At 41.5% G+C, this 10,081-nt stretch overlaps 1 protein-coding gene across 29 annotated transcripts in view; it reads left to right on the top strand.

Moving 5' to 3' along the window:
- Positions 1–765: 765 nt before the first annotated feature.
- Positions 766–10,081, top strand: part of LCLAT1 (lysocardiolipin acyltransferase 1) — a 216,060-nt gene continuing 206,744 nt past the window's right edge. For 19 of the 29 annotated variants that reach the window (XM_074012058.1, XM_045369564.2, XM_074012055.1 and 16 more), the window contains exon 1: positions 766–913. The gene's annotated coding sequence lies outside the window, so the exon portion shown is untranslated. Of the gene's footprint in view, positions 1,054–1,172; positions 1,500–10,081 lie in introns of those variants that run through there. The other 10 variants (XM_074012056.1, XM_015433832.3, XM_045369558.2 and 7 more) reach the window with 4 other exon arrangements.

The raw sequence follows: 10,081 nt of genomic DNA, 5'->3' as shown, positions 1-10,081 counted from the left end.
TTGTAATTTTAAAAATATTCACTCCTCTGTGCCTTGTTGAATAAACGGATGAAACGTATAGACACACATGAACTACTGATGACTGGCTGTGTGTGATGTGTAGCTATGTTTATTATTTATAAGATTCTTATTGTATTTGTTGAAGGCCAAGTTGAGGAGGGCATTGCTTAAGGGAAATGAAAAGGGGTTTAATCACAGTCCCCACCGTTCAGGGGCTTGCAATCTAGTAGGTTAGGGGACAGACACACCATGGTAGGTGAAGGAGACCTTTGGAGCAGTGTGATGAAGTTGCTATGGGAACTGGGAGGAAACATTTTCTAGGACTGGGGAAACACTGAGCGTGCTGGAAAAACTTTGTGCTCCTGATGAGGGAACCTGGGTTCTAGAGCTGTTTCTATTACTGATTTGTCCTGTGTCTTCGCGCACCCAATTTAGGCTTGTAAATTAAACTCCCAGATTTCTGTTTTCCATTTTGCAGCTCTAGGGGTTGAATGAAACATTAGGTTTCCTCGGACAAATGACCTCCGCTAATTTCCTATTTCGTTATTTTCTTATCCTTACACCCCACCGTTCCGTGGGTCCCTCCTCTCCAGGAGGACAGACGAGGAAATAAGCGCGGCCTCTTTAAAGGAGCTCTCAAAGAAAGGCACCCGGGGGTATCCCGGGCTGTGGAGCAGGCGCGGGGCGCCGCGGACCCGGGCTTCCCACGCAGCCGGGGACGCCGTTGCGACACGGCTCTTGCAGCCAATCAGGACGTAGCCTTCCGGGACGCATTACTAGGGCGACGGCCGGACGCCTCCGCGCTTCTGGATGAATTAACGGCGGGTTCCGCTCGGAGGTTGTGACCCTTACGGAGTCCCAGCTTGCCCACGCACCCCACTCGGCGTCGCGTGGCGTGCCCTGCTTGTCACAGGTGGGCGGCTGGAACTGTCAGGTGGGGTTACGGCGCAAGGAAAATGGCGGCGGCCGGGGGATCTTAGAGGTGCAGGAGCGGGAGCTGTAGCCCGGGCTTTTCCTCCTGAGACGTGGGCCTCCCCCGGGCCGCGACCTCGGGTAACGGCCCCTGGCTTGGGAGTTGGGGTCCGGTGCAGGTGGCGGTGGCGTCGCTGGCTCAGGTGGGAGGAGGCGCAGGGAAATGAATCCTGGAGGCTGGCGGAGGCGTCGGGTGCGGAGGGGCCGCGCGAGCAGCGAGGGCTAGGTAGCAGCGGGGCGAAGAGTGTCCCGTCGCTGTTTACGCTAGGAGCGTCAAAACCTTCCTCCTGCAACCACAGCGGGTCTGGGAGCTGCGCCCTCCCGGAACGCAACCTGAGCTCAGCCACTGTCGAATCCCATCCACTAAAACGTCTCAAGTGGCCACCACGTGCAGGGCTTCGACGAGAGCTGTGGAGAGCAGGGGCTGGGGCTGCCTTCCCTGTGAGTCCTGCAGGCGCCAAAGGCCTGCCTGTAGGTGCCAAAGGCCTGCCTGTAGGTGCCAGAGTGGCAGTGCCGCGTAAAGAAAGGTAGGCCCTAGCCAGGGCGGATGCCAAACCTGATTTTTAAGGTGTATTTTAGCTTCTAATTGCCCATTTGAAGAAAAGAAGTTGAAAGATAAGGCACTTAGACGTGGTGGTGGAGATGATTTGCTTGCTTGTACTTCTCTGGTTCAGATGACTTCCCTGGAAACATTGCATCTGCCTTTAAAGTTCATTAACTGTGTTTCTTGTGTACCTGGCAGTAGATGAGATTAGGGATTGAGAGTCACTTTAAGCCCAAGAAAAGTATTGAACAAATGTGTTGAAGGCATTACCAAGGTGAAATATTTAATCATATCGTTAACTTTTTTGTTCAAAGAAACATCATGTCGTGAAATATAACTACTTGGGTTAGTTTTCAAAAAACTGATGATGAAAGCCCTTTTTGTGAAACATGTTTTTTGAGATTAGTAAAAATAAATCTTACCACTTTTTTGTTTAGGATTCTTTTGCACATTGGACTTAGATATGCTTGATATGACAGATAAGCATAGTATTAAGTGACTTTTGTTTTTGGTAGTAGACTTGATTTTGTGGAGTAGTACTTTGTTCTGTAACTGAGAAAAATGTAATAGTGCTTGTAAGTTTCAGTCAATAGCTGCCATCTCTGGAGGGCCAACTATGTGTCAGTTTCTGTGAAAGCTAGGCTTCTTCTACTTTTTAGTTTGAACACGTGGTCCTCTGCATTTGCCCCCATGAGGTCTTTAGGCTGTCTGTTGCTAACAACGAGGAGGAAGCAATGGGGAAAACCCAAAAGATTCTTCCTTCCAAACTGGATCCGTGGAGATTTGGTCAGTTTGGCCTGGGGTTAAGATTATGTGTGGATTCTAGTCCAAACTCTGCCACTTAAAAATGTCTTAGGGTGGCCGGGCCGGTGGCTCACGCCTGTAATCCCAGCACTTTGGGAGGCCGAGGTGGGTGGATCAGGAGGTCAGGAGATCGAGACCATCCTGGCTAACACGGTGAAACCCTGTCTCTACTAAAAATACAAAAAAAAAAAAAAAAAAAAAAAAATTAACTGGGCGTGGTGGTGGGTGCCTGTAGTCCCAGCTACTCGGGAGGCTGAGGCAGGAGAATGGCATGAACCCGGGAGGCAGAGCTCGCAGTGAGCCGAGACCGTGCCTCTGTACTCCAGCCTGGGCGACAGATGGAGACTCCGTCTCAAAAAAAAAAAAAAAAAAGGGTAATCATACAACTTTACTATTGGTGTCTTATCTCTAAAGTTAGTATTTCGTGTTCAAACAATCTCAAACTGTTGGGAGGAAAAGAAAAGACAGTGTGTGTAAAAGGGCTTAAAAAAAGTTAAAAAACACAGTGAAAATATTTGAAATTTATTCCTCTGCATTCATGTACTATGCCAGGCTCTGAATCGGGGACTTACATGTGCCAACTCAGTCGTCTAGCATCACTGCGAGGTGGATACATTTATTATCTTTATTTTGCAGATGAGGAAACTGAAGCACGTTGACGTTTAAGTAATTTGTCCATGTCACACAATTAGCATTGTGTTTCCAGCCTGTGTTCTTACTGTCTTACTACCACTATGCATACTATCTTCCTGCGACATACAGATGTGTTACGTATTAAGGGGAAACATTAATATATGCACAAATTTTTCATTTTTTATGTATATATATATTTTTTCAAAGGCTCCAGCGATGTCCTAGAATGAACACATATTTCAAGCCAGTAGTTTTGTTTGTGATCTTTTAGTTGTGTAAACAATCATGTTTTATTCCATTGGCATCCAGTTGTGTGGTAACAATTACATTTACCTTGGTTAAGTGGTATATTCATCTTACTTTTGTTGCCCATTAGTTAAAAATTTGTTTTGAAACAGAGGTATGATTGATTTCTTTTTTTTTTTTTTTTAAGAGGGAGTTTTGCTCTTGTTGCCCAGGCTAGAGTGCAATGGCACCATCTCAGCTCACCATAACCTCTGCCTCCCGGGTTCAAGTGATCCTCCTACCTCAGCCTCTCGAGTAGCTGGGATTGCAGACATGTGCCACTACGCCTGGCTAATTTTGTATTGTTAGTAGAGACGGGGTTTTTCCATGTTGGTCAGGCTGGTCTTGAACTCCCGACCTCAGGTGATCCGCCTGCCTTGGCCTCCCAAAGTGTTGGGATTACAGATGTGAGCCACCGTGCCTGGCCAGTTATGACTAATTTCTATCAGGAAGCACAAATCAGTAATTGAGATTTTTGTTTTTATTACATTTTTTTAAAAGAATAATTTGCTGGGGGACTTTTAAAAGAAAACTGATTTTAGTTAAGCTTGTTGTTTTGATATACTTGTGCTAATTTTTCCAGTCTTTATTTATTGAAAAAATAGGATGAGTAAAAGTGGCTAGGACATTTATTCTTTCATTGAACCTTTATGGAATAGCCCCACCAAGTCTTTAGGATGTAAACATTAACTCCTGACCCTACCCTTGAGGAATTCAGGGAGAAGTCCCAGGTCCAGAAGTTTGTAGACAGTTGAGACAAATAAATAAATGATTAACTAATAAAGTGTGATAAGAACTCAAATATAGTTGTGGGTGCAGAGAGCTGTGAGAGCACATAAAAGGGAACAGTTACTTCTTCTGGGGTGGGTCTGGCCAGAAGAGGAAGGGAGCTAACTGGAGGATAAAGGCATAGGGAGAAGCAGAGCAAAGCCAGGACAAGTGAGAGCTCATGGTGTCCAGGGGTCAGACCAGAGTATTGTAGGTGTTGCTGGGAGGGAAGCCAGGAAAGGTTAGAGCCAGGTTGTGAACTCTTAGCTAAGAGAGTGACTTTATCCTGCAGACAGTGGGAACTGTAGAAGGAGCTCGTTAGATGCATAACCTCAACTTTATGTTTTTGAAAGGTGACTTTGGTGACAGGGTGAAAGACAGACTGTAAAGAGGAGACCAGTTAAGGACAGTTTGCATAGTCCAGACAAGAGATGGTGAGGGAAGGAACCAGGCATTGGCTGTGGCAGAGCAGAGTTCACATTCCACACACATTTTGAAAGCATGTTGTGAGAGTGATTGGATGTGAAGATAACAGGGTTGTGGAAGGGAATACGTGCTTGCCGTAAGAGTAAGGTTTATTTCTTTGGAACTATATGGTTGGAAATTGGAGGTCTTCTTAACTAATTTAGGAAAAAGGATAGAGCAGGAAGTTATTTGTTTAAAAGATGTAGAAAGAATCATCTTAAGGTATGTTTGGGGGAAAAATGCTAGGATAATGGGTATTAGAATTTTTTTTCCTTTTTACATTAGGTTTTGAATATATTTGTACAGAAATCATTGTAATATGGAAGTAATCACTGATGATTTCTCTAGTTTTAAAGCTGATCTCCACTTGAACTTGTGTAACACTAAAGTTGTCCAGCACCTAACAACATAACATGAATGCAGTGCAAATCGACTACAAGGTAGGGGGTGCAACTCTTGCAAAAGAGGCAGGATTTCATGAAGTCAAAGCTAGGGGGAGAACTGCTGAAACCATAAGTGCAAATAAAGAACTAGTGCCTAGAATAGGCAGAGATTCTTAAAAAGGACTCAGAAAGCACTGATCATGAAAATGATTGATAAATTTGTCTTCAGAGTTCATTAAACTTGGGAACTACTCTTCATCTAAAGACACCACTAAGAAAATGAAGAGCAAAATATGGACTGGAAGAAGAAATTTGCAATTTATATATCTGACCAAGGACTCATGCTCTGTGTGTGTGTGTATGTGTAGCATAAAAAAATTAATGAGAAAAATCATTTTAAAAATGTGTAGGCGTCTTGAACAGGCACTTTCTATTAGAGGGTCTCAGAATGGCCAGTATGCATATAAAAAGGTACTTAGCATTATTTGTCAGTGGGAAATATAAATTAAAACAATAATGAGATACTGCTATACACCTTCCAGAATAACTAAAATTAAAAAGATGGACAGTTCCAGTGTTGGCAAGAGTGTAGACCAGCTGGATCTCTTACATATTGTTGGTGGGGGTGTCAAATGGTACAGTCACTTTGGAAGACTGTGGCTTTGTCTACTCCTACCCATGATCAAATGCTTACATTCGTTCCTAGGTATACTCAAGAGAAACTAATGCTTGTGCCTACTAAAAAAACATGTTAAAGAATGTTTATAATGCCTTTATTCATAATCAAAAATTGGATATAACTCAGTTGTACATCAGCAGTAGAATGGATGAGTAAATTGTGATATATTTATAAGATGAAACACTGCAGCACCAATTGTACATCAGCAGTAGAATGGATGAGTAAATTGTGATACAGTTATAAGATGAAACACTGCAAAACCAATAAAAGACAATGAATTATGGATATATGTATCAACATGGATGTATCTTACAGACATAAGTCAGACAGAAGATTGTACACTGCATGATTCCATTTAAATGAAGTTCAGAAATAAGTACAGTACTTCTCTGGTGACAGAAGTCAGAATAGTGATTACTCTGGGTTGGTGGTGGTGGTGGTAATGACTGAGAAAGGGCATGAGGGAACCTTCTTGCAACATTTTATACATTGAGATGTGTGGTGGTTACATGGGTATATGTATATGTAAAAATTCAGAATGTGTAAAAATATGAAGATTTGTGCTCTTTATGTACATACTTTAATAATAAAAAAGAGGCTCTAGTGAGAGTATGGCAATGCAAGAACACTTTAAATGAGAAAAAACAGCAGGGATAATTATGAAAGAGGTACTTTAAAAGAATTTAAAAGGGGTGTGAGAGGCTCCAGGAGACAAATGAAGAAAAGCATAATTTTTTTTTTGGCTAAAATGACTTTTATATAATTGTTTTGCAAAAGGCAAATGTGAAATTAAGGCTGTCACATCATGCTGTTTTACAATTTGGTCACAAAATTGTGCCCCAAGCACTCCATCTATTCATTAGTTTTTTGTCCTAAGAATTAATGCATAATTGCAAAGTGTAATCTAAATTTTGATCAATATAATACATGATATTTTATGAACATAATAGATTTTTTTGTTTTATTTTTTGGGAAAATTCTAAGCAGATCTCTTTTTCTTCATTACAAAATATGGTCCTTGTTAAAGAGAAATGGCTGTGTGGTCCTCTCCCCATGAGACACTAATTGCTATTGGATAATGAGGACTGCTGTAATTCCTTTGGCTGCAAGGTTTTTAATGCAGTGAGCTAAGAAAAACCTTCAGTGTGTTCCCTATGGCTGTGAGGTAATGTCCCAAGAAAGTCTTATGAGGTTTATTCACACCTTTACCTTGTCCTCTCCTTGTGGCAGTAGGGCCATAGGGATCCTACTGTAAAAACTCAGGAGGCAAATGGAAGAGACACATGAGGGGTTGCCATCAGTGAAAGCTGACAGTAGAGGATTAACCGCCTTTCACAGGTGGTTACAGAACCGTCTGCAGCCTTTCACAGCTGAGATTCCTGAAGACTTCAGTTGTTCACTTCCTCAGAGAAAGTGGATTACTGTTCTAGGGACAAAGATAAAGGAAAGAGTTATGGTACCCTTAGTTTTTAATCTCAAATAGGAGATCACATCTGTTTTATGTAAGTGTATATAGTTAATTCCCTTGGGGGAACTCGTGGAGGAGAGGGATAGCATGTGGTGAGCTGGTATCTAGTGGTGGTGTCACAAAGAAGGGAAATGCTAGATGAAGATAAGAATAAATGATGAAGAAAGAGGAATGAGTGGTGGTGGCAGTTTTTCCAGCTCTTCCAGCTCCATGTGACTGGGGGCATGGACTGAGGGGATTGTTTTTAACTCTTAACAGGGACTCTTGCCCCACTGGAATGTTTAGGTATCTTGGGAAAGGCAGCCTTGGCTGTGGCTCTGACCATTTCTGCTTTCATAATATAAATACTGTCTTAGAATTATTTTTTTCTTTTTGTGTAGCCTTTAAATAAAAATTTACCTGTGTAGAGTTAGGGAGGAAAATGATTGAAAGTTGGGGTAGCTTAAACACCAAAATATTTCTTGACTAAACTTGATCATTTTTGGACACACACCATGGACTTGGTAATGGGGACAGAGTTTTAAATAAGACACGATTTATGTCTTTGAGCTTTACTGTGTAGAGAAGGAGATAAACACAAATCAATGCCTTCAGTACAGAGGTCACTGAGATTTCATCACCTCTAGGTTTTCTATGATGAAAAGTAAACATGGTAGCCATGAAACTGTTATGAAGACCATAGGTAGTAATAGCGACCCTCTCTTTTAATAATGTGTGAGTGCCAGGTGTATACTGAGTTCTGTTCTAAATGCTTTAAGTTTTTAACTCCTTTAACCCTCTCAGCTTCCACTGTGAAGTAAATACAAGTACTGTTATTATCTTCATTTTGCTTATGAGGAAACAGAAGCCCCAAGAAGGTACGGGGCATGGATTTGAACCTATGCAGTCTCGTTTCAGAGTCTGTGCTCTTAATTGCTATGCTATAATGCCTATTTTAATGTACTGTAAATTTAAAATATACTGTACTTGTGTGGCTTTAAGTGTAAGGGATTATTTCAGTGAGTGTGCCTTGTATTACAAGTTATGTCCAAAGTTTCTGAATATCCATGCTGAATGTAACTTACTGTAGCTACTTAGGGTGAGTCTGTCTATAATGTGGGAGATTTAAATGAGACATCCTTTTTGCCTTTTCCCCTTTCATGTGTTATAATGATTGTTTTGATAGTCTTGCATGTTCCATTGTATCATTTCGAAATTCAGTAAAATATATTACCAGGTTTATTGTTTGTGTTATAATCATACACATAATGAAATTTTATGATGTAGTGCTCAACCTGAAGAGTTTACTGGGTTAACATACTTCTTAATGAGAGTGACTGCAGATTTAAAGTTAGGTTTTTTCATTTTTTATTTTTGTAGAGACGGAGTCTTACTCTGTTGCCCAGACTGGATTACAGTAGCCTGATCACAGCTCACTGTAACCTTGAATGCATGGACTCAAGTGATCCTCCCAGCTCAGCTTCCCAGAGTAGCTGGGACTACAGGCATGTGCCACCGCACCTGGCCAATTTTTCTATTTTTTTTTTTTTTTTTTAGGGATGAAGTCTCTCTGTGTTGCTTGGGCTGGTCCCGAACTCCTGAGCTCAACTGATTCTCCCTCTTCGGCCTTCCAAAGGGCTGGGATTACAGGCGTGAGCCACTGCACCTGGCCCTAGGTTGTTTATATTTTTAACGTGGTGGTTCATTAAGACCAATTGATTAAATTAAAGCAAGAATTATGTTTGCTTTGTTCACTAAGAATGGGAAGGCGGTGGAGAAGCAGGATGGAAATAATCTAGAGGACTCCAAGGAGTGCCAGAGTGACCTTATTTTGTTGAATTTCTTTATGGTAGTAATGAAACCTATACAATTTAGCTTCTCTTTCCTTCAGAGAAGAAATATACTAGAAGTCAGAGTTAATAAAGATTGAGTCTTCAATTTTGCTAGGCTACTTGATAAACAGTTCTTGTCTATTGAGTAGGCTAATCTTCAGGGAACTGAGTATACATTGGATATAATTGGATCCAGTGGATATAATTTCCAAAGCTGTATTTATTTCTCTTTTTATCTATACTTTATAAAAAAATTAGGAGTGTTATATTATTTTGAATGAGGAACTCTGAAATTGTATCTGATTTTCTCTTTTGCATTTGTACTTAAGGCTAGTCAAATATGTATGCCTTTTGCATACATATTTATTTGGAGATGGGGAGGTATTTATACCAGTTTCCTGTGGCTGCCATAACAAATTACTGCAAACACGGTGGCTTAAAACGTCAGGCATTTATTTCTCAACGTTCTGGAGGCCAGAATTCTGAAATCAGTATCAGTCAGCCAAGATCACAGTGTCAGAGGGTCATGCCACTTCTGGAAGATCTGGGGGAGAATCTGCTCCTTGCCTCTTCTAGCTTCTGGTGGCTGATGGCATTCCTTGGTTTATGGTTATATTATTAATCTCTCCTTCTATGGTCACATTATGGCCTTCTCCACTTCTGTCTGCAGTTAGATCTCCCTTTTAGGTTGAGTGTGGTGGCTCACGCCTGTAATCTGGGAGCCCGAAACCATCCTCTGGGAGGATTGCTTGAGCCCAGAAGTTGAAACCAGCCTGGGCAACATAGGGAGGCCCTGACTCTATAAACAAAAATTAAAAAGGTAGCCAGATGTGGTGGCATGCACCTATAGTCCTAGCTACTTGGGAGGCTGCAGCAGGAGGATCACTTGAGCCTACAGTGAGCCGTGATCATGCCACTGAACTCCAGCCTGGGTGACAGAGTGAGACCCTGTCTAAAAAAAAAAAAAAAAAAAAAATTGGAAGTGCTCCCTATGCTTCTGTTTTCTGGAAGATATTGTGTAGAATTGATCTTATAAACGTTGGTAGAATTCTTTAATGAAATGATCTGGGCCAGATTTCTTTTTCGAAGGCTTCATTCAGTTTCTTTAACAGTTATTAGGGCTATTCAGATAATCCATTTAATTTTGGGTGAGTTGTGGTAGTTTGTGCTTTTGAGGAACTGATCCATTGACACACAAAGTGGGCGTCCTCATTACTGCTGGGCAGTTGTAGGAGTGTGAGCCCCTCTTTAGGACTCTACTAATACCAC

This window comes from Macaca fascicularis, chromosome 13 (assembly GCF_037993035.2).
Source record: "Macaca fascicularis isolate 582-1 chromosome 13, T2T-MFA8v1.1".
Lineage (NCBI taxonomy): Eukaryota > Metazoa > Chordata > Mammalia > Primates > Cercopithecidae > Macaca > Macaca fascicularis.
The sequence above is the reverse complement of the archived record's forward strand: the minus strand, read 5'-3'. Positions and strand labels throughout refer to the sequence as shown.